Below are 6,458 nucleotides of genomic sequence, written 5' to 3'. Positions count from 1 at the left end.
ACGCCAAAACCCTTATTTAGAGGCACCTGCTCAGCTTTAACTGACTCTGAGTGGCCTAAACAGCAGTAAACCCCCATAAATCATGCCATTTTAGAAACTACACCCCTCAATGTGTAAAAAATCAACTTTAAGAAGTATGTTAACCCTTTAGATGCTTCACAGTGGTTAAAACAAAATGGAAGTCTAATTTACAAGCTGTCATTTTTTTTAGACAATATATTAATTTTGGCCAAAAATTAAACCGTCACAAAGCATTAAATGACAAAAAACTCCACAAAGTTTGATACCCAATGTCTCCCGAGTATGAGGATGCCCCATATGTGGTGGTGACTGCTGTACGGGCGCACAGCCGGGCATAGAACGGAAGGAGGCGCCATTCAGAGCAGATCTGCAACGTCACATCTTACAGGCTATAAAATGTTTATTTTTTTGTAATTTGGACATATGGGAGATTATTTTTTTGTGGATGAGATCCACTTTTCAGGTACATCATTTACGGGGGGGCTCAATAGCCAATAATCAGATTTTATTAACTCTTTCTTGGTGATGGTTAAAAAAATCATTAATTCTTGTTTATGGTTTTTAGCATTTTTTTCCTCGGACGTTCACCGTACCATAAAAATAATGTGTTATCTTTATTCTACGGGTCATCACGATTACGGCGATACCCCATTTACATGCCTTTTTTATGGTTAACTTGTTTTGCAGAATATAGAACTCATTTTGTGAGACATTTACTTGTTTTTGTATCGCCATGTAACAATGGGCAGAACATTTATATTTTTTTGTTTACAGCGCTGGTTTAGAGCTTATTTTTTGCGGGACAAGCTGTACTTATTCTTGGTATCATGTTGGGGTACATTTTACTTTTTGATCACTTTTTATGCACTTTTTATGCGGTCAGATGTGAAAATTTAATAATTTTTGTGAGGTTTTTTTGTGTTTTTTTTTACGGCGTTCACCGTACGGGTTCAGTGACCATTTTATTTTATTTGACGGGTTGTTACGGACATTGTGATACCCAATATGTTGTGTTTTTTTTGTGATTTTCACTTTTTTTATGTTTTATATGATTACTGCATGGGACGGGACTTAAGGGGACTTTTATTCTTTTTAAATAATTTTTTTTTAGTTGCACCTTTTTTTAAAACTTTTTTTTTACTGTTTTATTTTGTCCCAGGGTGGGACATGAACAAGTGATCATTTGATCACTTGTTCATTGTAATATGCTGCAATACTAATGTATTGCAGCATATGACATAGTCAGCCTATGCATTCTGCATAGGCTGACAGCTGCACTGTTAGATCGTGCACAGTGCACGATCCTAGCAGGCAGCTGCCATAGGCAGCCCAGGGGACCTGATCGTGCCTCTAGGTTGCCATGGCAACGATCGGCACCTCCGTGCCCTGCACGGAGGGTGCCGATCGTCGCGCCAATACACCATAGACGCCGCGGTCACTATGACCGCGGCGTCTATAGGGTTTAACAGTCGGGATCGCGATAGTCGCGATCCCGGCTGGTACTGCGGGATCCCAGCTACCGCGTACCGCTGGGATCCCGCGGCGATCGCAAGGGCTCAGCTTCTGAGCTCGGGCGATCGCCATGACGTGATTCTACGTCAAGGTGCGGGAACTACCCGCATCCTATGACGTAGAATCACGTCAGGGTGCGGGAAGGGGTTAAGGACCTCACCCTATTTTTGTATTTTTATTTTTCACTCCCCACAATCAAAAATCTCCCCACAATCTTTTTGTTTTTTTTTTCACACGTAAAGAGCTCTGTGACGGCTTGTTTTCTGCATAACAAATTGCCCTTCATAGTGATGGTATTTATTCTTCCATGTTGTGTACGGGGAAGCGGGAAAAACATTCAAAATGCAGTGAAATTGCGCTTGTGGGCTCAGATTTTACAGCTTTCACTGTGCGCCACAAATGACATGTCTACTTTATTCTTTGGGTCGGTGTGATCACTGGGGATACCAAATTTGTATAGATTCCGCTGAACCCAGACCAGACTATGTCTGTTGCCTTAGACGCCCCAAGCTCAGACTATGGCTGTCACCCCCAGAGCAGAATATGGCTGACACCATCCTAATACCAAGCTATGGCTGTCACTCCAGACTATGGCTAATGACCCAGGCCTCCCAGAAAAGACTATGATTATGTAGAAGTTCCCCCGACCAGGCCCTGTCTAACACCATTGCCCCCAGACCTGACTATAGTTGAGACTACAGACCCCCAGACCAAACTATAGCTGATGCCCTAGACCACCCTCACTAAACTATTGCTGATGCCCCAGACCAGACAATGGACGACAGACCAGACTGGATGACGCACCAGACCCCCCAGACCAGACTATGACTGACAGACCAGACTATGGATGACGCACCAGAGCAGACTGTGGATGACACACCAGACCCCCCAGACCAGAGTATGGCTGACACCCCAGACCAGACTATGGACGCAGCACCAGACCCCCCAGACAAGACTATGGCTGACACCCCAGGATCACTGTTATAAGTGATCTGTATAAACATACACGCAGACAGGATACATGCACATTGTACTAGATCCAAAACTTCTAAATTCATATGTTCTTTTATAAAGTCTTTTCTGTGGGAATGTTTGTACTCTGGAGTCAGGTTGCCAGCACATAACTATGTTCGGACAGTGTGGCGGTTGGATTCCATGGACCTAGCACAGCGCCTCGGGATATGATGCAAGGAATTCTTGCTTACTGACAGAAGAGCCAATACTGTTACACTTCAGGGGGTGTCAGGGGCAAGCACGTATTTGAGATTCAGTATGTATCCACAGCACTAGGGACAGAACTTATAAGCAATTGGGGAACATTTACTTACATTCCCCCTGGAGTTCACTGAAATTACATTGTCCAATGATAATGCACTGTGCCGCGATTCACTAGGATCATGCGCCTGATATCCTGCATGTGTCGCTTCCCCGATCAGGTCCGACAGAGTTCACCATCTTCTTCATGCATGCAAGTTCATTGTCTTGCGTCACAATTTGAAAGTCAAATCCCACGCTCAGTCCGAATCAGTCGGATCCTCCGATGGCCCGCCCCCTGATTTGTGTTGCATGGAAGCTAGCCTCAATCCAATCACATGGAACACAATCCCAGCACTGACACCTGTTAAATACCTTCCGTGCAATCCCCGAAAAAAGGTGCAAAGCCCACAAAAGTGCAGCATGCGACACTTAGTAAATGAGCCCCATTGTGTGACATACCCAGCATTTCATCATGGATTAAAGGGGCACTGTCACCAGATTTCAGTTAATTAAACTACCAGCCCTGGAACGTTTGGTATGAAATGTCTTTGCAGAATTTCCTGTTTCCATTTACCTAAAAAAAAAAAAATCATGGCAAATATGAAAAGTTAGAGGCGGCAGGAGAGTAACCCTTCAACTGCTTCTATCTTTGGATCTATTGAAACTGCAATCAGAACCGGAGATACTGGCAGTTAAAGAAATAGACGTGAACTCGATCCTTATTTTCAGCTCATATATCCAACTATAGAGCACATTTATCATAGGATTTTCGTGACCTAATGGCAAAAAATCTCTGCATGCTGTCATTGTATAAAAGTTTCTTTAATTCCAGTGGACAAAAAGCTGATGGTGGTCACACAGGTGCAGGGCTCATTATATATATGAGAGTAACTAGAGAAGTGATGGCGAACCTTTTACAGGTTGAGTGTCCAAACTGCATCCCAAAACCTGCATATTTTTTGCAAAATGCCAACACAGCAATCCAAGCAGTAACTTATTACAATCTTCTTGCTCCGTACTATACCACACCTTTCAATGGACACCAGGGCACAAATATCTTTGTCAGAAGGAGAGCAAATTTGTATTGCCATTGGAACTTTCCTTGAAAGCCCCCTAAACAGGAAGATTCAGGGGTCTCACACAAGGAGCTCCAATGATAACCTGACCCTGTCCAAACCTCTTTTCTCTTCCTGTAGTCTCGGGTAGACCAGGATGCTTCACATTAAAATAATGCTAAGCATGGCAAGTCCTGGGACTTTAGGAGGATCCCTGTCTGACTAACTCTGCCATGGGGCAACAGCCTGGGTGCTCACTTCAAGGGCTCTGAGTTCCACCACTGGCACCCTTGCCATAGGTTCGCCACCACTGAACTAGAGCTTCTTTGACCATGGTCAATTTCTGTCCTCTATATAGCTTTATATAGGTAAAAGGGTGAGCTTTCACATACAAGAGGGAATTCTAGAAAAAGACTCTGGTGAGTCCCTTGAAGCAGAATCTTAACCTTTGAAAGGATTGAGTGAGATGTTTTGGAAATGTTAAAAGAAAGAAAAAAAAATTAAGCGCTCATGTTTGTATGCATCCGTGTGCTGTGTGAAACAACTTAAGGTGCAGTTTTGCTACAAGTCTTAGCATGTGTTAGTTATCCTGAGGTAACAGGTGAGAAGTTGTTGGAGTAAAACATAATGGGGCTCATTTACTGTGGGTCGCGGAGCACACTTTCGTCGGACCATTTCGAGGATTGTGCGGCTTGGACAGGTATTTAGCAAGTAAAGACAGATTTTTTTGGCACACACTTGAAGATTTGCTTGAATATCACATCATTATTGAGAGTGCGGTACCTTCGCTATATACAAGGTATTTAGCAAGTGTCTGCAGTGGGATTTTGCCACATACGATCGGATTTTGGTGCAGCTGCGCTGGCTCCCATGCAACACAAATTAGGGGGCGTGGCGTTGGACGTGCCGACTGATTCGGACTGGGCGCAGGATTTAACATTCAAATTGTGTTGCAAGTCCATGCACTTAGATGCACCACAGAAAAGATGGTGAACTCCGTTGGACCTGAGCGGGGAAGCAACACATGTAGGATATTGGGCGCACAATCTTAGCGAATCGTGGCACGGTATATTATCGGCGGACAATGTACTTTCTGTGAACTCCTCCGACCCACATTTATAGGGATGTAGCTTCTTACAATGAGAGGTTGCTGCAGCTTTGTCATTGTTTTGTAGATGGAATAGAAGAATGTGACGCTCGGGCACAGCTTTCCTCTGAACACAGGAGGGAGCCAGTAACCCATCTATATTTTCCATCCATGCTTCTGAAATGAGAAGACCTTCTAACTTCATTCTTCCTGTTCATTAGCGGTAAATATTTACAATATTGCAGAATATTGTCACAATCATTTGTCAGATAACATTGCCAGGGACATTATTGTGCTGGGTTTTGTAGCCTTGATGATAGCATATAGTCACTTTTTATTGTGGCTTTAAATATGAAATAACTGTAAGGTAGATAACTGTGAAAACAAAATAGCAATTCTCCGCTCTTGTGGAAAAAAATGTTTCATGTAAAACAAAACTGGGAGATGAGCATATAAGGGGCTTCTTTTAGATACATGTGATTCCCAGATAAAGGGGGATCCATAATAAGGTTCGGTCTCTGTGATTGTATAAAATGAAGAAGCAGCCCCATAAAATTGTCCTTTTCTAGAGGAGAGCTGGAGCAATTGTTGATATCGGTGGGCAATTTTATCATTTTAACCCATGTCCCTGATGCGCTTGCAGGCTGATTTGCATATACAGTGAGAACGGAACGTATTCAGACCCTTTAAAATTTTTATCTATTTATATCATTACAGCCATTTGCTAAGTTCAAAAAGGTTCTTTTTTGCTCATTAAAAACTCTGCTACCCATCCTTACAGAAAAAAAACTGAAATGTAGAAATTTAGATATTTATTAAACAAGACAAACTGAAATATCACATGGTCATAATTATTCAGACCCTTTGATGTGACACCAATATTTACCTCACATGCTGTCCATTCCCATCTAAACCTCCTTGAGATGGTTCTACTCCTTCATTGGAGTCCAGCTGTGTTTAATTAAACTACAGATACAGAACTATATAAGATCTCACAGCTCACAGTGCATGTCAGAGCACATGAGGTCTGAGAAACTGCCCAAGGAGCTCAGAGATAAAATTGTGGCAAGGCACAGAGCTGGCCAAGGCTACAAAAGTATTTCTGCAGCACTCAAGGTTCCTAAGAGCACAGTGGCCTCCATAATCCTTAAATAGAAGAAGTTTGAGACAAACACAACTCTTACTTAACCTGGCTGTCTAGCCAAACTAAGCAATCGTAGGTGAAGAGCTGTGGTGAGAGAAGTGAAGAAGAACCCCAAGATCACTGTGTCTGAGCTCCAGAGATGCAATAGGGAGATGGGAGGAAGTTCCGCAAAGTCAACTATCACTGCTGCTTCTACCAGTCTGCGTTTTATAGTAGACTCATATGAAAGTCCATGTACAGTTTGCAAAACTATGAGAAATAAGATTCTCTGCTCTGATGAGATGAATATTGAACCTTTTGGTGTTTATTCTTAGTGGTCTGTGTAGAGAAAACCAGGCACCGCTCATCACCTTCTTAATACAATCCCAACAGTGGCATGTGG

The sequence above is a fragment of the Engystomops pustulosus genome, chromosome 2 (assembly GCF_040894005.1).
Source record: "Engystomops pustulosus chromosome 2, aEngPut4.maternal, whole genome shotgun sequence".
NCBI classification, from domain to species: Eukaryota; Metazoa; Chordata; class Amphibia; order Anura; family Leptodactylidae; genus Engystomops; species Engystomops pustulosus.
This window is presented reverse-complemented; position numbering follows the sequence as displayed.